General features: G+C 40.1%; 2 non-coding genes across 2 annotated transcripts; both read right to left on the reverse strand.

Annotated features, from left to right (window-relative positions):
- Positions 1–494: 494 nt before the first annotated feature.
- LOC112788708 (small nucleolar RNA R71) lies at positions 495–601 on the reverse strand. The gene has a single exon (XR_003196062.1). It is a non-coding gene; the product is annotated as a small nucleolar RNA R71 (small nucleolar RNA).
- A 7,701-nt stretch (positions 602–8,302) lies between these two features.
- LOC112787390 (small nucleolar RNA R71) lies at positions 8,303–8,410 on the reverse strand. The gene has a single exon (XR_003194806.1). It is a non-coding gene; the product is annotated as a small nucleolar RNA R71 (small nucleolar RNA).
- Between the last annotated feature and the right edge of the window lie 13,186 nt (positions 8,411–21,596).

Here is a 21,596-nt window from a genome sequence, read left to right on the forward strand (position 1 = left end):
CAATTCCTTGAGAAGACGACCCGAGGTTTGAATACTCGGTTATCAATTTCAAAGGGGTTTGTTACTTGTGACAACCAAAATGTTTGTATGAAGGGATTTCTATCGGTTTAGAGACTATATCTACAACGCGACTGTTTTTATGAAGTTCTTTACTGGCGAAAATCCTAATGTCCAGTAGCATTCAAAAGCCAACCATACATGCCAACAACTTTGAACTAAAACCATAGCTCATCACCCTTGTTCAGAACAACTGTTCATTCGGAGGAGGCGTCCAAGAAGACCCCAATCAACATCTAACCACCTTCCTGAGGATATGCGATACTGTGAAGTCTAATGGTGTTCATCCTGACACCTATAGACTACTTTTGTTCCCTTTCTCACTCAAGGATAAGGCATCTAAATGGCTGGAATCCTTCCCTAAGGAAAGTTTGACAACCTGGGAAGAGGTGGTGAACAAATTTTTAGCCAGATTTTATCCTCCTCAAAGAATCAACAGGCTGAGAGCTGAGGTTCAAACTTTTAGGCAGTAGGATGGTGAGACTCTATATGAAGCATGGGAGTGGTTTAAGGACCTAACAAGGAGGTGTCCACCAGATATGTTCAATGAATGGGTGCAGCTACACATTTTCTATGAAGGCCTTTCTTATGAATCAAAGAAAGCAGTAGACCACTCATCCGGGGGATCTCTGAACAAGAAGAAGACCATTGAGGAGGCCATAGATGTCATTGAAACTGTAGCAGAGAATGACTACTTCTATGCCTCCGAAAGAGGGAACACTAGAGGAGTGATGGAGCTAAACAGTGTAGATGCTCTGCTGGCCTAAAACAAGCTCATTACCAAGCAATTAGCTGACCTCACCAAGAAGATGGAGAGGAACCAAGTAGCAGCGATGACTACCTCATCAACAACCCAAGAGGGAGTGAATGTAGAGGCAGAGAGTGAGCAAGAGCAAGCCAACTACATTGGGAATTCACCTAGACAAAATCATGACCCATACTCCAAGACCTACAACCCTGGTTGGAGGAATCACCCAAACTTTGGGTGGGGGAATCAACAAGATCAAAGCCAAGATCAGAGACGTCACAACCCCAACAACAATACAGCTCACCAACAATTCATACAGAGAACATATCAACACCACCATAATAACACCTCTCCACATCCATATCAAAACCAAAATAACACTCCTCATCCTTCTACCTTCAATCCCAACCTACCATCATCTGATGATAGACTCTCAAGGATTGAGAACCTGCTTGAAGGCATATGCAAAGAGATTCAAGACAACAAGGTGTTCAAGGAGGAAGTGCGAGCAAATTTTAAGAACCAGGGAGACACCATCAAGAGGTTGGAATCTCAAGTGGGGTATCTCTCTGAGCAGATTTCCAAACCTACAGATGGATTCCCAAGTGACACAGAGAAAAATCCGAGAGGTGAAACAAAGAAAGTAAGATGGGAAGATTGCAAGATGGTCACTATAAGTGGTAAGGAGACTGAGGACAAGCCAAACAAGCCGTCAGAACAACCTGGAGATACCTCAGCAGAGAAGAAAGAAAAAGATCACCAAGAACCAAAAATCTCACAACAGGAGCTGCTGAGACTCTATGCACCCTTTCCCCAACTGCTCAATGGTGCTGTGGAGAAGAGAATATACTCAAGATTTCTTGACTTGTTTGCATCTCTGCATGTAAACATACCATTCATCAAGACCATCCAACAAATTCCTGCATACATTAAGTATATGAAGGAACTGCTTCCCAGGAAAAGCACATTCAAGGGAGGCCAAACTATAGTGATGAACAAGGAGTGCAGCGCCCTCATTCAACCAGAGTTGCCTACAAAATGAAAGGACCCAGGGAGTTTCTACATTCCTTGTGCCATCGGAGAAAACATGTTTGATAAGGGACTCTGTGATTTGGAAGCAAGCATCAACTTAATGCCCTTATCCCTTATGAAGAGGCTGCAGATCAATGAGATAATGCCCACAGATGTAGTCATCAGGCTGGCTGATAAAACTCAAAAACAAGCAATAGGAGTGGTGGAAAATGTGTTGGTAAAGGTTGGGAAATACTTCCTCCCAACAGACTTTGTCATATTGGACATGGAAGAGAGTCACACTCACCCAATCATATTGGGAAGACTATTCCTAGCTACAGCTAGAGCACTCATAGATGTAGAGCGAGGGGAGCTATCTTGAGGATCCATGATGAACAACTCAGCTTTAATGTCTTCAAACTCTCACAAGAAACAGATCAAGAGAACAAGGAACCAAGAAAGAATCACAGTGAGATACTAAAGGAAGAAACAAGCACTGAAGCACAACCAGCACATCTGGGAACTCCCTTGATTGATGAACAAGGCAAACAGCAATTGCCACAGCTCAAAGAAAATCAGGAGGAACCCAAACCACCAGAATCATATGAGACCAGTAACCACATTTCCTTAGAGAAGGAGGTCACAAAGAGTAAGACAACATCACAAGGAACAAAGAAGAAGGTACCCAGGAGGTGGAGGAACAAGAAGATCCCTACCGATGACTTCTCTCCAGGGGACAAAGTGATCTCAGCTTACTTCCCAAATATCCCCCCTGGTCTTCACTATCAACAGAGTTCTCTCCTTGGAACATGTAGAGATCATTGATACAACCACTGGATATAGGTCTACTGCCAGAGGAGAAGACTTGAAGCATTATCAACCTCCCTGATGAAGGAGAAACATCAAGCTAGTGACGCTAAAGAAGCGCTTCATGGGAGGCAACCCATGTTTTATATGCTTTTAGAAAATAGTGAATAAGTCAATATTCATGAATTCCTACCCAAACTTGACAAACACTTGGTGAAATCCTTATTAGGCAGTATATAGTGAAGAATAAGTTTGGTGTTCAAAGCATGCCGAGAGAGCATGAATGCAAACCAGAGCATGCTAATCTTGGAGCCTTGAACAAAACTTTTTCATCACAGTGCTACAAACTAAGTTTGGTGTCACCCAAGGTGCCACCAATGTGTATATAAGGATACACAGTTAGTTAGTTAGTTGGTGTTCATGAATAAACAATCTAGTTCATTTTCTTTATTATTCTAGCCATAAAGTTTAATTTCTCAATGATATTAATTTTTCTTATTTTTATAGGAAAAAGGAAAGGAGCATTGAAGGGGATTGATTGGACAATTAAATGAGGAAGGTTCGGACACCACAAAAGGAGGGTACTACATACGAGCACTCAAGAGGGACACAAAGAGGACAAACAAGGAGGGGAGCATGGGCATCCACATGAGTAAAAGGTGGTGGAGTTCCTTTGGTCCTTTTTTTCTATGCTTTAAATAAGAAAGATCTTGTATGAAATAGAACATGCTTCCATGTTAGTTTGAACCTTTTTCAATTCTGTCTTTTAAACTTTTTGTTGATTAGGGCTGTGTTTTCTAGTCTGAATGTCATTACTGCATCATTTCTTTACTTAATTGTATCCTTGTCCTTTTGAATCAAATGAAAAGAGAATGAGTGTTTTATAAAAGACCAGAGTGGAGTTCATACTATGGAGTAAGTTCTTGAGTTTATGGTGTGGTCATAAGTTAGCTAAGTTGGTTCAACCACAAGGTGGGAAGACAACTATCTGTCATGAATCATATGCTTGAACACACCCCATGAGACTAGCTAAATAACAAGATCCTAATAAGAAAAAGGGAAAAAACAATCAAAGTTGTAGAATAAAAGAAAAATAGCAAGAAAAGAGGCTAGGCACCAAGGGTTTGAGTCTTGAGGGATGTGTTTGTGGTGTTCCTATACCAAGGATCTGCTTAGATTACTAAGCTCTCAGGGGTGCTTTATCACCTGGTAACTTGGGTTAACTAACCCAGGATTATCAGCTGAAAGTCCACTATCAAGAGCAATCTTTGCTACAGAACATTTAGTAACCCAAAGAGGTGCTGGACACCAAGACCTCAAGGAAAGAAAATAAACAAACCATGTGCCTGTGGTGTGTATGTATGGGGGAGAGACTTGAGGAAGTAAGTCCTTAGGGGTGCTTCAACACCTAGCACCTTGAACCAACTGGTTCGGGAGTGTTGGCTGAAAGCTTATTCTAAAGAGTTGCCCCCGGATGAGCGGATAATTTATACGCTTTTTGGCATTGTTTTTAGTATGTTTTTAGTAGGATCTAGTTACTTTTAGGGATGTTTTCATTAGTTTTTATGTTAAATTCACATTTCTGGACTTTACTATGAGTTTGTGTGTTTTTCTGTGATTTCAGGTATTTTCTGGCTGAAATTGAGGGACTTGAACAAAAATCAGATTCAGAGGTTGAAAAAGGACTGCTGATGCTGTTGGATTCTGACCTCCCTGCACTCAAAGTGGATTTTCTGGTGCTACAGAACTCGAAATGGCGCTCTTCCAATTGCGTTGAAAAGTAGACATCCAGGGCTTTCCAGCAATATATAATAGTCCATACTTTGGCCAAGCATAGACGACGTAAACTGGCATTCAACGCCAGCCTTCTGCCCAAATATGGCGTCCAGCGCCAGAAAAGGATCCAAAACCAGAGTTGAACGCCCAAACTGGCACAGAAACTGGCGTTCAACTCCACAAATGGCCTCTGCACGTGCTACACTTAAGCTCAGCCCAAACACACACCATGTGGGTCCCAGAAGTGGATTTATTCATCAATTACTTACTCATGTAAACCCTAGTGACTAGTTTATTATAAATAGGACCTTTTACTAGTCTTTTAGACCATCTTGGATTGTATTTTGATCCTGTGATCTCGTTTAGGGGGCTGGCCATCTCGGCCATGCCTGGACCTTCACTTATGTATTTTCAACGGTAGAGTTTCTACACTCCATAGATTAAGGTGTGGAGCTCTGCTGTTCCTCAAAGATTAATGCAAAGTACTACTGTTCTCTATTCAATTTTTCTTATTTCGCTTCTAAGATATCCATTCGCACCCAAGAACGTGATGAAGGTGATGATTATGTGTGACGCTCATCATCCTTCTCCCTTATGAACGCGTGCCTGACAAACACTTCTGTTCTACATGAATTAAGCTAGAATGAATATCTCTTAGATCTCCTAACCAGAATCTTCGTGGCGTAAGCTAGAATGATGGCGGCATTCAAGAGAATCCGGAAGGTCTAAACCTTGTCTGTGGTATTCTGAGTAGGATTCAATGATTGAATGACTGTGACGAGCTTCAAACTCGCGATTGTTGGGCGTTAGTGACAGACGCAAAAGGAGGGTGAATCCTATTCCAGCATGATCGAGAACCGACAGATCAATAGCCGTGCCGTGACAGGGTGCGTGAGCATATGATTCACTGAGAGGAGGGGATGTAGCCACTGACAACGGTGATGCCCTTGCATACAGCCAGCCATGGAAAGGAGTAAGACTGATTGGATGAAGATAGCAGGAAAGCAGAGGTTCAGAGGAACGAAAGGCATCGCCATTCGCTTATCTGAAATTCCTGCCAATGAATCTACATAAGTATCTCTATCCCTTTTATTGTTTATTTTAATCTAATAAAGTATCATGTTTAAATCCGCCTGACTGAGATTTGCAAGGTGACCATAGCTTGCTTCATACCAACAATCTCCGTGGGATTCGACCCTTACTCACGTAAGGTATTACTTGGACGACCCAGTGCACTTGCTGGTTAGTTGAACGGAGTTGTGTCCACACATAGAGCCACAATGAGGATTCAATACAATTATATATTGTTAATCTCACACAAGTACAAAGAACATGGAACACAATTTCGTGCACCAAGTTTTTGGCGCCGTTGCCGGGGATTGTTTGAGTTTTCGGCAAGCTTTTGGTCCGGTAACATCAGTGCCAGATTCCCTTTTGATCCGGCAACAACACCAAGTTTTTGGCGCCGTTGCCGGGGATTGTTTGAGTTTGGACAACTGACGGCTCATCTTGTTGCTCAGATTGGGTAACTTTCTTTTCGTTTTCTTTTCAAAAAATTTTTCAAAAATATTTCTAAAATTTTCTCATCTGTTTTCGAAAATAATAATATAAAAATGTGTTTTCAAAAATAAATTATTTTATGGCTTCAGAATTTTTAAGAATGAATTCTAGTGTTTCATGAAGCATGAGAAGCCTGGCTGGCTGTAAAGCCATGTCTAAATTCTTTTGGACTGAGGCATGCAATTTGTTATCAAAGAGCAATATACTCTCGTGTTAAAGACTAAAGCTTGGCTGGCCATTGGCCATGTCTAGTGTTTTGGACTGGAGCTTTCATTGAAAGCTTGGCTGGCTAGTGAGCCATGTCTAATTCCTGGACTGAAGCTTTAGACTAAGAATGCAAGATTCCTGGAATTCATATTAAAAATTTTTGGAATCCTTATTTTTCCTTTTAATATGCAAAAAATATAAAATAAAAATCCAAAAAAATTAGAAAATCATAAAAATAAAAAATATTTTGTGTTTCTTGTTTGAGTCTTGAGTCATATCATAAGTTTGGTGTCAATTGCATGTGCATCTTGCATTTTTCGAAAATTCATGCATTCATAGTGTTCTTCATGATCTTCAAGTTGTTCTTGGTAAGTCTTCTTGTTTGATCTTGATGATTTTTTGTTTTGTGTCTTTTCATGTTTATCAAATGCATTCTTGAATTCTTAGCGTCTAAGCATTAAAGAATTCTAAGTTTGGTGTCTTGCATGTTTTCTTTGCATTAAAAATTTTTCAAAAATATGTTCTTGATGTTCATCATGTTCTTCATAGTGTTCTTGGTGTTCATCTTGACATTCATAGCATTCATGCATGCATTCATTGTTTTGATCTAAAAATTTCAATAGCATTGGTGTTCATCTTGACATTCATAGCATTCATGCATGCATTCATTGTTCATCATGTTCTTTCCCTTTTTCTCTCATCAAATTCGAAAATTTGGATTGACTTTTTCAAAAATTTTTAAAATCAAATTGTTTCTTATGAGTCAAATCAAATTTTCAATTTGAAAATCTTATCTTTTTCAAAATCTTTTTCAAAAATCAAATCTTTTTCAAAATTTTTAGTTATTTTCGAAAATTCCAAAAATATTTTTCAAAAATCTTTTTCTTATTTTTAGACCAAATTTTCGAAAATAACATAATCAATTAATGTTTTGATTCAAAAATTTGAAGTTTGTTACTTGCTTGTTAAGAAAGATTCAAACTTTAAGTTCTAGAATCATATCTTGTGATTTCTTATGAATCAAGTCATTAATTGTGATTTTAAAAATCAAATCTTTTTCAAAACTAATTTTATCATATCTTTTCAAAAATATCTTCTTATCTTATCTTTTTCAAAAATATCTTTTCTAACTTCCTAACTTCTTATCTTTTCAAAATTTGTTTCAACTAACTAACTAACTTTTTGTTTGTTTCTTAACTTTTTCAAAACTACCTAACTAACTCTCTCTCTCTCTAATTTTCGAAAATATCTCCCCTCTTTTTCAAAAATTTCTTTTTAATTAACTAATTATTCTTATTTTTATTTTTAATTTTAAAAAAAATTTTCGAAAAAAATACTAACAATTTTCAAAAACCATTTTTCGAAAATCACTAACTCTTTCAAAAATATTTTCGAAAATTCTCCCTCTCCCATCTCATTCTATTTATTCATTCATATCCTAACATCTCATCTCACATATCTAGCCTCCTCACAGTTGTGTTTCTTCCATTATATTACATTCTTTGTCTCCCCATCTTCTTCCACTCACACAGGAATCCCTATACTGTGGTATAAAGGATCTCCATTATTATTATTATTTTTCTGTGCCCTCTTCTTTGTCATATGAGCAGGAGCAAGGATAAGAACATTCTTGTGGAAGCAGATCCAGAACCTGAAAGGACTCTGAAGAGAAAATTAAGAGAAGCTAAAATACAACAATCCAGAGATAACCTTTCAGAAATTTTCGAGCAAGAAAAGGAGATGGCAGCCGAAAATAATGATAATGTAAGGAAGATGCTTGGTGACTTTACTGCACCTAATTCCAATTTACATGGAAGAAGCATCTCCATTCCTGCCATTCGAGCAAACAACTTTGAGCTTAAACCTCAATTAGTTTCTCTAATGCAGCAGAACTGCAAGTTTCATGGACTTCCATCTGAAGATCCTTTTCAGTTCTTAACTGAATTCTTGCAGATATGTGATACTGTTAAGACTAATGGAGTAGATCCTGAAGTCTACAGGCTCATGCTTTTCCCTTTTGCTGTAAGAGACAGAGCTAGATTATGGTTGGATTCTCAACCCAAAGACAGCCTGAACTCTTGGGATAAGCTGGTCACGGCTTTCTTAGCCAAGTATTTTCCTCCTCAAAAGCTGAGCAAGCTTAGAGCTGATGTTCAAACCTTCAGACAGAAAGAAGGTGAATCCCTCTATGAAGCTTGGGAAAGATACAAACAGTTGACCAAAAAGTGTCCTTCTGACATGCTTTCAGAATGGACCATCCTGGATATATTCTATGATGGTCTGTCTGAGTTATCTAAGATGTCATTGGATACTTCTGCAGGTGGATCCATTCACCTAAAGAAAACGCCTGCAGAAGCTCAAGAACTCATTGACATGGTTGCTAATAACCAGTTCATGTACACTTCTGAAAGGAATCCTGTGAGTAATGGGACGCCTATGAAGAAAGGAGTTCTTGAGGTTGATACTCTGAATGCCATATTGGCTCAGAATAAAATATTGACTCAGCAAGTCAATATGATCTCTCAGAGTCTGCATGGAATGCAAGCTGCATCCAACAGTACTCAAGAGGCTTCTCCTGAAGAAGCTTATGATCCTGAGAACCCTGCAATAGCAGAGGTAAATTACATAGGTGAACCTTATGGAAACACCTATAACTCAACATGGAGAAATCATCCAAATTTCTCATGGAAGGATCAAAAGCCCCAACAAGGCTTTAATAATGGTGGAAGAAACAGGTTTAGCAATAGCAAGCCTTTTCCATCATCCACTCAGCAACAGACAGAGAACTCTGAACAAAATGCTTTTAATTTAGCAAATCTAGTCTCTGATCTATCTAAGGCCACTGTAAGTTTCATGAATGAAACAAGGTCTTCCATTAGAAATTTGGAAGCACAAGTGGGCCAGCTGAGTAAAAGGATCACTGAAATCCCTCCTAGTACTCTCCCAAGCAATACAGAAGAGAATCCAAAAGGAGAGTGCAAGGTCATTGACATAAGTGCCATGGCCGAACCTGTGAGGAGACGAGAGGACGTGAATCCCAAGGAGGAAGACCTCCTGGGACGTCCAGTGACCAATAAGGAGCTTCCCTCTGAGGAACCAAAGGACTCTGAGGCTCATCTAGAGACCATAGAGATTCCATTGAACCTCCTTATGCCCTTCATGAGCTCTGATGAGTATTCCTCTTCTGAAGAGAATGAGGATGTCACTGAAGACCAAACTGCCAAGTTTCTTGGTGCAATCATGAAGCTGAATGCCAAATTGTTTGGCATTGATGCTTGGGAAGTTGAACCTCCCTTGTTCATCAATGAACTAAGTGATCTGGATCAACTGACATTGCCTCAGAAGAGACAGGATCCTGGAAAGTTCATATTACCTTGTACCATAGGCACCATGATCTTTAAAGCTCTGTGTGACCTTGGTTCAAGTATAAACCTCATGCCCCTCTCTGTAATAGAGAAACTGGGAATCTATGGGGTGCAAGCTGCTAAAATCTCACTAGAGATGGCAGACAGCTCAAGAAGACAGGCTTATGGACAAGTAGAAGATGTATTAGTAAGGGTTGAGGGCCTTTACATACCTACTAATTTCATAGTCCTGGATACTGGAAAGGAAGAGGATGAATCCATCATCCTAGGAAGACCTTTCCTGGCCACAGCAAGAGCTGTGATTGATGTTGACAGAGGTGAAATAGTCCTTCAATGGAATGAGAACTCCCTTGTATTCAAAACTCAAGGATCTCCCTCTGCAACCATGGAGAGGAAGCTTGAAAAGCTTCTCTCAAAGCAGAGTCAACCAGAGCCCCCACAGTCAAACTCTAAGTTTGGTGTTGGGAGGCCACAACCAAACCCTAAGTTTGGTGTTGAACTCCCATATCCAAACTCTAAGTTTGGTGTTGGAGAGTCTCAACAAAGCTCTGCACATCTGTGAGGCTCCATGAGAGCCCACTGTCAAGCTATTGACATTAAAGAAGCGCTTGTTGGGAGGCAACCCAATGTTTATCTAATTCTTATTTTTATTGTTTTTCATGTTTTCTTAGGTTCATGATCATGTGGAGTCACAAAATAAATATAAAAATTGAAAACAGAATCAAAAACAGCAGAAGAAAAATCACACCCTGGAAGAGCATCTGTCTGGCGTTCAAACGCCAGAACAGAGCATAGTTCTGGCGCTGAATGCCTAGAATGGGAGCATCCTGGCGCTGAACGCCCAGAACAAGCATGGTTCTGGCGTTCAACGCCAGAAATGGCAGCAAAGGGGCGTTGAACGCCCAAAAAGGGCACCAACCTAGCGCTGAACGCCCAGAGTTGTGTGCAAGGGCATTTTACATGCCTAAATTGGTGCAGGGATGTAAATGCCTTGACACCTCAGGATCTGTGGACCCCACAGGATCCCCACCTACCTCATCATCTCTCTTTCCATTCATGATCATCCCTTCTTTTTTTCCATTTACCACTCACATCCATACACCCACTACCTTCAAAAATTCAACATCTCTCTCCCACCCAATCCCACCCATATGGCCGAATACACACTCCCATCCATCTCCTCCATATCTTCTTCTTATTCTTCTATTCTTTCTTCTTTTGCTCGAGGGCGAGCAACATTCTAAGTTTGGTGTGGTAAAAGCATAGCTTTTTTGTTTTTTCCATAACCATTGATGGCACCTAAGGCCAGAGAAACCTCTAGAAAGAGGAAAGGGAAGACAAAAGCTTCCATCAAGGGTCTATAGCTCAGTGGTAGAACATTTGACTGCAAATCAAGAGATCCCTGAGATACCTCAGGGGATTCATTTTCTTCCACACAATTATTGGAAGCAACTAAGGGTGGAACATCAGGAGCACTCCATCATCCTTCATGAAATCAGAGAAGATCTAAAAGCAATGAAGGAGGAGCAGCAAAGACAAGGAAGAGACATAGAAGAGCTCAAGGACATCACTAAGGTGGACTCATTCCTTGTTCTTACTTTCTCTGTTTTTTTTTTCGTTTTATATGTTATGTGCTTATCCATGTTTGTGTCTTCATTACATGATCATTAGTAGTTAATAACTTTGTCTTAAAGTTATGAATGTCCTATGAATCCATCACCTCTCTTAAATAAAAACTGTTTTAATTCAAAAGAACAAGAAGTACATGAGTTTCGAATTTATCCTTGAACTTAGTTTAATTATATTGATGTGGTGACAATGCTTCTTATTTTCTGAATGTATGCTTGAACAGTGCATATGTCTTTTGAAGTTGTTGTTTAAGAGTGTTAAATATGTTGGCTCTTGAAAGAATGATGACTAGGAGACATGTTATTTGATAATCTGAAAAATAAAAAAAAATGATTCTTGAAGCAAGAAAAAGCAGCAAAGAACAATGTGTGCAAAAAAAAAAAAAAAAAAAAGAAAAAAAGAAAAGGGCGAAAATAAGAATAAAAAAAAAAAATAGAAAGAAAAAGAAAAAGCAAGCAGAAAAAGCCAATAACCCTTAAAACCAAAAGGCAAGGGCAAATAAAAAGGATCCCAAGGCTTTGAGCATCAGTGGATAGGAGGGCCTAAAGGAATAAAATCCTGGTCTAAGCGGCTAAACCAAGCTGTCCCTAACCATGTGCTTGTGGCGTGTAGGTGTCAAGTGAAAACTTGAGACTGAGCGGTTAAAGTCAAGGTCCAAAGCAAAAAAAAGAGTGTGCTTAAGAACCCTGGACACCTCTAATTGGGGACTTTAGCAAAGCTGAGTCACAATCTGAAAAGGTTCACCCAATTATGTGTCTGTGGCATTTATGTATCCGGTAGTAATACTGGAAAACAAAGTGCTTAGGGCCACGACCAAGACTCATAAAGAAGCTGTGTTCAAGAATCATCATACTGAACTAGGAGAGTCAATAACACTATTCGAAATCTGAAGTCCCTAAAGATGCCAATCATTCTGAACCTCAATGGATAAAGTGAGATGCCAAAACTATTCAAGAGGCAAAAAGCTATAAGTCCCGCTCATATGATTGGAGCTCTGTTTCATTGATAGTTTGGAATTTATAGTATATTCTCTTCTTTTTATCCTATTTGATTTTAAGTTGCTTGGGGACAAGCAACAATTTAAGTTTGGTGTTGTGATGAGCGGATAATTTATACGCTTTTTGGCATTGTTTTTAGTATGTTTTTAGTAGGATCTAGTTACTTTTAGGGATGTTTTCATTAGTTTTTATGTTAAATTCACATTTCTGGACTTTACTATGAGTTTGTGTGTTTTTCTGTGATTTCAGGTATTTTCTGGCTGAAATTGAGGGACTTGAGCAAAAATCAGATTCAGAGGTTGAAAAAGGACTGCTGATGCTGTTGGATTCTGACCTCCTTGCACTCAAAGTGGATTTTCTGGAGCTACAGAACTCGAAATGGCGCGTTTCCAATTGCGTTGGAAAGTAGACATCCAGGGCTTTCCAGAAATATATAATAGTCCATACTTTGGCCAAGAATAGACGACGTAAACGGGCGTTCAACGCCAGCCTTCTGCCCAAATCTGGCGTCCAGCGCCAGAAAAGGATCCAAAACCAGAGTTGAACGCCCAAACTGGCACAGAAACTGGCGTTCAACTCCACAAATGGCCTCTGCACGTGCTACACTTAAGCTCAGCCCAAACACACACCAAGTGGGCCCCGGAAGTGGATTTATTCATCTATTACTTACTCATGTAAACCCTAGTGACTAGTTTATTATAAATAGGACCTTTTACTAGTCTTTTAGACCATCCTGGATTGTATTTTGATCCTGTGATCTCGTTTAGGGGGCTGGCCATCTCGGCCATGCCTAGACCTTCACTTATGTATTTTCAACGGTAGAGTTTCTACACTCCATAGATTAAGGTGTGGAGCTCTGCTGTTCCTCAAAGATTAATGCAAAGTACTACTGTTTTCTATTCAATTCTTCTTATTTCGCTTCTAAGATATCCATTCGCACCCAAGAACGTGATGAAGGTGATGATTATGTGTGACGCTCATCATCCTTCTCCCTTATGAACGCGTGCCTGACAAACACTTCTGTTCTACATGAATTAAGCTAGAATGAATATCTCTTAGATCTCCTAACCAGAATCTTCGTGGCGTAAGCTAGAATGATGGCGGCATTCAAGAGAATCCGGAAGGTCTAAACCTTGTCTGTGGTATTCTGAGTAGGATTCAATGATTGAATGACTGTGACGAGCTTCAAACTCGCGATTGTTGGGCGTTAGTGACAGACGCAAAAGGAGGGTGAATCCTATTCCAGCATGATCGAGAACCGACAGATGAATAGCCGTGCCGTGACAGGGTGCGTGAGCATATGATTCACTGAGAGGTGGGGATGTAGCCACTGACAACGGTGATGCCCTTGCATACAGCCAGCCATGGAAAGGAGTAAGACTGATTGGATGAAGATAGCAGGAAAGCAGAGGTTCAGAGGAACGAAAGGCATCGCCATTCGCTTATCTGAAATTCCTGCCAATGAATCTACATAAGTATCTCTATCCCTTTTATTGTTTATTTTAATCTAATAAAGTATCATGTTTAAATCTGCCTGACTGAGATTTGCAAGGTGACCATAGCTTGCTTCATACCAACAATCTCCGTGGGATTCGACCCTTACTCACGTAAGGTATTACTTGGACGACCCAGTGCACTTGCTGGTTAGTTGAACGGAGTTGTGTCCACACATAGAGCCACAATGAGGATTCAATACAATTATATATTGTTAATCTCACACAAGTACAAAGAACATGGAACACAATTTCGTGCACCACCCCCTTACAGAGCACTTAGCCTAAGAACATAAATAAGCCCTGAAATGACAACAAAAGGATCAATGAATAAAAGTCTCATGGGATGCAATCAAGTGAGTATTCTAGAACATGATAAAGGTCTGAAAGCCAGTGAAAGAATGAACCTAAGTTATTATGCATGAAACCACCATAAAACCAGAAACATGACTTCCACAAGAATGACTCATTTCTCTTGGCATTCCATTCATCATTCTCTTGTTCCAGTACTTGCTTAGGGACAAGCAAGCTTTAAGTTTGGTGTTCTGATGCCAGGGCATTTTGGCCAGTTTCACTGACCTTTTCTTTACTGTTTTTAAGGTAGTTTCATGCATTTTCTTAGAAAATAAGCTAGTTTTGGGTAGATATTCACTTACATCTTGATTCAAGCATACATTGTGCACTTTACTTGATTTTATAAGAATTTTGCATGAATTATATGACAAATTGGATGATGCATGACTCATGACTTGGACTAGAACTTTGATGCACTTTGTTGCTTGATTTCAGGACAAAGAAAGCAAAGAAGAACCATGTTAGCAGTCATGTTAGTCCCACTAATGTGACCTCTAACGTGGAATGGGTGCTTACTTGCAAAGTTAATGAGAAAGGTAATCGCCAATAACGCCCTCGAAGCCATCATAAGCCGACGTTAAGAGTCACGTTAACTAAGTTAACGTGAACTCTAACGTGGAAGAAGACAACAAGGCCAACGTTAGTGACACTCTCCTTTGTCACTAACGTTGGACCAAGCTCATAATTGGCCACGTTAGTTGCCACATTAACTAAGTTAACGTGGACTCTAATGTTAAGAAGCAAAAGAGAAGACAACGTTAGTGACATTCACCTTTGTCACTAACGTTGGCCAAGCCTCCATAAGCCACGTTAACTCCCACGTTAACTTAGTTAACGTGGAAGCTAACGTGGAGAGAGCAATTGATAGCCAACGTTAGTGAGACTTACCTTTGTCACTAACGTTGGGGTGAACCACCAAGAGCCACCATGAGCAACGTTAACTCCCACGTTAACTTAGTTAACGTGGAAGCTAACGTGGATAAAGAGATGATGAGCCAACGTTAGTGACACTCACCTTTGTCACTAACGTTGGGGATGGCTAGCATTACTACGTTAGAAGCCATGTTAACCTAGTTAACGTGGACACTAACATGGGAATGGGGCACATTAGAACATTAGTGACAAAGTTAAGTGTCACTAATGTTCTCAAAGAATTGGCACTGCTACGTTAGAAGCCACGTTAACCTAGTTAACGTGGACTTTAACGTAGGGACAAGGGAGGACTCTCCACGTTATTGGGAAAGGTAAGTCCCAATAACGTGTGCGAAGGACCAAGAGGCAACGTTAGTGGTCACGTTAGTGCCACTAACGTTGAAGTCAACGTGATCATATTTGGGTTAGGAACGTTAGTGAAAAAGGTGATTGTCACTAACGTTCTCGAACCCACACTTTCACTTAAAGTTAACACCACTAACGTCCTGAGTCAAAGTCCCTGCCTACTTCATCTTTTCTCTCTGCAAACAAAGCTAAGCCCAATGAAAAGGATAACTGCTTTAAACTCAAGATTCAGAGGCCCATACCCAAGACTTGAAGAGCCAACTAGAAGATGAGAAGAGTAGTATATATAGGAATAGCTTTGAATTAGTTGGGGAGTTGGAAACTTTAGGGAGCCTTTGGCATAGAACTACTCTCTGTATTTTACTTTCTCTGTACTTCTAGTTTTACTTTCATCATGTATTCTCATTCTTGGTTTTCATTTTCCAGAGCTATGAACAACTAAACCCCTTTCATTGGGTTAGGGAGCTCTGTTGTAATTTGATGGATCAATATTAGTTTTCATTCTCCTTCTTCTATCTTTTCTCTTGATTTTACTAGAAAGCTTTCGATCTTCATCCAATTGGGTAGTTATCTTTGAAAAGAAGCTATTCATACTTGGATCTCTTCTGAACCTTGAAAGAGGAATGAAGAGATCATGCTAGAAATGCTTTCTCATGCTGGACCAAATTGGGTTTGGATTGATATGTGACTATAATCCTACCAACACTTGATTTGGGAAATGCATGTGGTATAATCAATGACCATACTTCATCTCTTCTCATGAGAAATTGACCAAGGAATTGGCTATTGATCAAGATTTGAGAGATTAAATTACCAAGAAATTGGAATTCGATCACTTAAGATTGCCAAGGAGATCAATGAATGCATTGATTAAGGAAGAGATGAAAATGAACTTGATCCGGAGAATGCAACATCTCTTGAGCCCAATGAACTCCCCATTTTTGATCTTACCCATTCTCTTTAATTTCTACCATTTACTTTTATGAGCAATTACCCCATTCCTGTTTAAGATTCTGCAATTTACTTTCCGTCATTTACATTCAGCTCTTTATTTCTAGCATTTACTGTTTCTGCTATTTACTTTCCCGCCATTTAATTTTCTGCAAACCTCAAATCAAATTCTGGTTCGCTCAACTAGAACATTCCTCTAATTAAAGTTGCTTGATCAATCAATCTTTGTGGGATTCGACCTCACTCTATTGTGAGTTTTTACTTGACGACAAATTCGGTATACTTGCCGAAGAAAACTTGTTGAGAGACAAGTTTTGTGTGTATCAACAAAGAACCAAGCAAAGATCACAGTGAGATACTGAAGGAAGAAACAGGCACGGAAGCACAACCAGCACATTTGGGAATCCCCTTAGTTGATGAACAAGGCATTCAGAAGCTGACACAGCTCAAGGAAAATTAGGAGGAACCTAAACCACCAGAGTTATATGAGACTAGCAACAAAATCTCTTTGGAAGAGGAGGTCACAAAGAGCAAGGCAACATCAAAAGGAACAAAGAATAAGGTACCAAGGAGGTGGAGGAACAAGAAGATCCCTACAGAAGACTTCTCTCCAGGGGATAAAGTAATCTCAGCGTACTTCCCAGTTATTCCCCCCGATCTCCCCACCATCCCATCTCAGCTACCTAAAGTTTTTACCATCAACAGAGTTCTCTCCCTAGAACATGTGAAAATCCTTGATGAAGCCCATGGAGATAGAATTACTGCAAGGGGGGAGGATTTGAAGCACTACCAGCCACCCTGACAAAGGAAAAAACGTCAAGCTAGTGACGCTAAAGAAGCGCTTCATGGGAGGCAACCCATGTTTTACATGCTTTTACAAGAGTTAATAATGCAAGGTTCATGAATTCCAAACCAACCCTGACATACACTTGAATGAATCCTTTTATGTAGCATATAGTAAAGAACAAGTTTGGTGTTCAAGGCATACTAAGAGAGCATAATTGTGATGTTACTCTTAGAGCATTGAACAAAAATCTTACATCACATGGCCACAAACTAAGTTTGGTGTCACCCATGGTGTCACCAATGTTGCATACACGGACACATTCAGTTAATTAGTTGGTTGGCATTCATGAATACTACTTAGTTAATTATAAACAAAAACTAAAAAAAAAAGTGGTAGTTGTTCCCATTTTTATTTTGCCGGCACTATCCACACAATTAATAATTACACCTTTTCTTGCTTCGCAGGAAAATTGATGGACAATTGAAAGGAAGATTCGGCCACCACAAAAGGGGAGTATTTCACACGTGTCTCAAAGGGGAATGCATTGGGAATGGTTGCCATGCAACATTGGAAGAAGAACAAGCTTTGAAACTGAACCAATCCCATCATAAAGTTGGTGATCCTTGTGCTCACCCCATGCTAAACCCCATCCGTCCATCACACAACCACCCCATCAATCCACACCTTTCATTCACTCATCACTTCCCTATATAAGTGAGTCCTAGTCCATACTTCCCTTCACATTCCAATTCCCATTCCTCACACTACACACCTTCGGCATCCAAATCCCTTCATCACACCTTGTCCTAACCAACCGAATTCCTCATCTATCCGTACCTTCCACCCTCTTCACACATCAACTCAAACTCATGGCATCATCAAGCTCCAAGAGGCAAAAGAGGAAGGAACCAGTGGAGAGCAGTCCTTTCGATGAGAAGAGATTCAAAACTGCATTCCATGCACTCGAATTTGAATGGATAAAGTTCAAGAAGATACTGCCTGAGTTAATATTCCAAATTGACAAGGATGAGTGTCCACAGATTCGAGAGAAGATTGAACAAAGGGGTTGGCAAAGGCTTACGAACCCAGAGGGGAAGATAAATGCAAACCTCATCAAAGAGTTCTATGCAAATGTGGTCAGAGAAGACAAAACCAAGGCTCCCACCTTTAAAAGTTACGTAAGAGGGAGAGAGGTGGACTTCAGCCCCAATGCTGTAACAAGAACTCTTCAGTTGAAATCACCACATTTTAATGAGCTTGGTTATCAAGCAAGAGTAAGCAAGAGCCCTGACGATGATGAACTCGGACAAATTGTGAATGACATATGTGTTATAGGAGCTGACTGGGAAAGGTATGCGGATAAGAGACCCAGGTTCATCAAGAGAGGAGACCTCAGCCCTGAAGCCAAGAGATGGTTTGAACTCGTTAGGAGATCTATCCTCCTAGCAGCGAACAATTCTGAGGTCAACGTCACTCGAGCTACTATGGTACATTGCTTAGTACAAGGTGGAGATATCAATGTGCATGAACTTATAGCTGAGGAGATTCAAGAGTCAGTTGAGAAGATTGATTTGGGTGCAAGGCTTTGGTACCCCAGCACTATCCTCAGACTGTGCACGAAGGCCAAGGTTGTCTTCGAGGATAGCAACCAAGATTGGTTAAATCCTGGGAGGCTAATTACGTTTCAGCGTCTAACTCATGTGACACCAGCCCAACAACAAAGAAGACCTCACATAGGAAAGCCAAAACCAAAAAGAGGAGCTCACCAAGAAGAGTTTCATCAGGAAGAACACCAACAAAGAGAATATTATGACCCAACCAACATAAACCTGAATCACATTCATGGAGCCATTGAGGAACTAGCAAGGAGTTATATAGAGGGACAAGAACAACAACTGCACATTCAAGCTCAAAGGATGGATCATCAAGAAGAGCTCCTTTCTAATTGGATGAATCAACAAGGGGAGTGGCAGAAACAGCAAATGGAACATTATTTTCAGCTCACTCAAGCCATCAATCAAGTGTCTGAAAGGCAAGAGCGTCAAGATAAGCGCCTTCAAGAACTCAACCAACGCCAGCTAGCTCAGACGAAGGCATTCAATGAGTTCAGTGTACTTAATGAAGGACGGCAACTACATAGGGAGGAGTTCAACATAAACACTCAAGCTAAGTTGAACTATATGTCTAGTCATATGCATAATCTACACTCTACAATCCCTAGGTATGATGAGGTCCAAAAAGATTTCAGAGAACAAGAGGAAAGGAAGGTGAAACAGCAGAAGGAAACACTAAAAAAGAAGATGGAAGATGCTGGTTTTTGGAAGAAGTTGATTGGAAAAGGCAAGGGAAGTGGGAGTACAAGCACTCAAGAAAAACACCAAGAAGACAAGCAAGAGGAAAAGCATGGGCAACCCCATGAGTAAAAGGTGGTGGAGTTCCCTCTTTGATCCATATTTTTCAAGCTTTAAATAAGGAAAATCATGTATGAAATAGAACATGTTCCATGGTAGTTAGGATTTTGAATTATGCCTTTAAGTTTTTCATTGCTTAGGTCTATGATTGCTAGTCAAATTGATTATTTTCAATCCCATCTTGCTTGTTGTGTTGCTTGTCTCCTTTTTAATCAAATAAAAAGAGAATATTTGTTATAAAAGACGAGAGTGGAGTTCATATTGTGGAGTAAGTTCTTAGATTTGTGGTGTGGTAATAGATTAGCTAAGTTGGTTCACCAATAAGGTGGGAAGGCAACTATCTGTCCTAAATCATATGCTTGAAACACACCCCATGAGACTAGCTGAATAACAAGATCCCAATAAGAAAAAGGGAAAGAAAAAAATGAAAGTTAAAGAATAAAAGAAAAAGAGTAAGAAATAAGGCTAGGCACCAAGGGTTTGAATCTTGGGGCAAGTGTCTGTGGTGTTCCTGTGTAAGGGATTTACTTGGATGAATAAGCTCTTAGGGGTGCCTTATCACTTGGTAACTTGGGTTAACTAACTCGGGATTATCAGCTGAAAGTCCACTATCAAGAGTAACCTTTGCTACAGAACGCTTAGTAACCCAAAGAGGTGCTGGACACCAAGGTCTCAGGAAAGAAAATAACAAACCATGTGCCTGTGGTGTGTATGTATGGGGGAAATAGACTTGAGGGAGTAAGCCCTTAGGGGTGTCTCAACACCTAGCACCTTGAACCAACTGGTTCGGGAGTGCTGGCTGAAAGCTTATCTTAAAGAGTCGCCCCCTCACAGAGCACCTAGTCTAAGAACACAAATAAGCCCTGAAATGACAAAAAGGATCAATGAATAAAAGTTTCATAAGGTGCAGTCAAGTGGGTATTCCAGGACATGATAAAGGTCTGAAAGCCAGTGAAGGAATGAACCTAAGTTACTATGCATGAAACCACCATAAAACCAAGGACATAACTTCCACAATAATGACTCATTTCTCTTGGCATTTCATTCATCATTCTCTTGTTCCAGTACTTGCTTAGGGACAAGCAACCTTTAAGTTTGGTGTTGTGATGCCGGGGCATTTTGGCCAGTTTCACTGACCTTTTCTTTACTGTTTTAGGGTAGTTTCATGCATTTTCTTAGGAAATAAGCAAGTTTTGGGTAGGATTTCACTTACATCTTGATTCAAGCAAACATAGTGCTCTTTACATGGTTTCATGAGAATTAGGCATGAATTATATGACAAATTAGATGATGCATGTCTCATGATGTGGATTAGAACTTTGATGCACTTTATTGCTTGATTTCAGGACAAAGGAAGCAAGAAAGAACCACGTTAGCAGCCACGTTAGTCTAACTAACGTGACCACAAACGTGGAATGGGAGCTAGCTTGCAACGTTAATGAGAAAAGTAATCGCCAATAACGTCCTCGAAGCCATCATAGCCCACGTTAAGAGTCACGTTAACTAAGTTAACGTGAACTCTAACGTGGAAGAAAGAAAGTGGAGCCAACGTTAGTGACACTCACCTTTGTCACTAACGTTGGACCAAGCTCATATTGGCCACGTTAGCCTCCACGTTAACTTAGTTAACGTGGACTCTAACGTTGGGAAGCAAAAGAATAGCCAACGTTAGTGACACTCACCATTGTCACTAACGTTGGACTAAGTCACTTTGAGCTACGTTAACTCCCACGTTAACTAAGTTAACGTGGAAGCTAACGTAGAGAAAGCAAAAAATTGCCAACGTTAGTGACATTCACCTTTGTCACTAACGTTGGAATGAGCCACAATGAGCCACTATGAGCCACGTTAACTCTCATGTTAACTTAGTTAACGTGGAAGCTAACGTGGAGGGAAGGATGATGAGCCAACATTAGTGACACTCACCTTTGTCACTAACGTTGGAGATGGCTATCATCACCACGTTAGAAGCCACGTTAACGTAGTTAACGTAGATTCTAACGTGGGAAGTCGGGGCATCTTGGAACGTTAGTGACAAAGGTAAGTGTCACTAACATTCTCAAAGGATAGACAAGCCTACGTTAAGAGCCACGTTAATTAAGTTAACGTGGACTCTAACGTAGGGGAAGGGAAGACTCTCAATGTTATTGGAAAAGGTGAGTCC

The sequence above is a fragment of the Arachis hypogaea genome, chromosome 20, assembly GCF_003086295.3.
Source record: "Arachis hypogaea cultivar Tifrunner chromosome 20, arahy.Tifrunner.gnm2.J5K5, whole genome shotgun sequence".
Taxonomy (NCBI): Eukaryota; Viridiplantae; Streptophyta; class Magnoliopsida; order Fabales; family Fabaceae; genus Arachis; species Arachis hypogaea.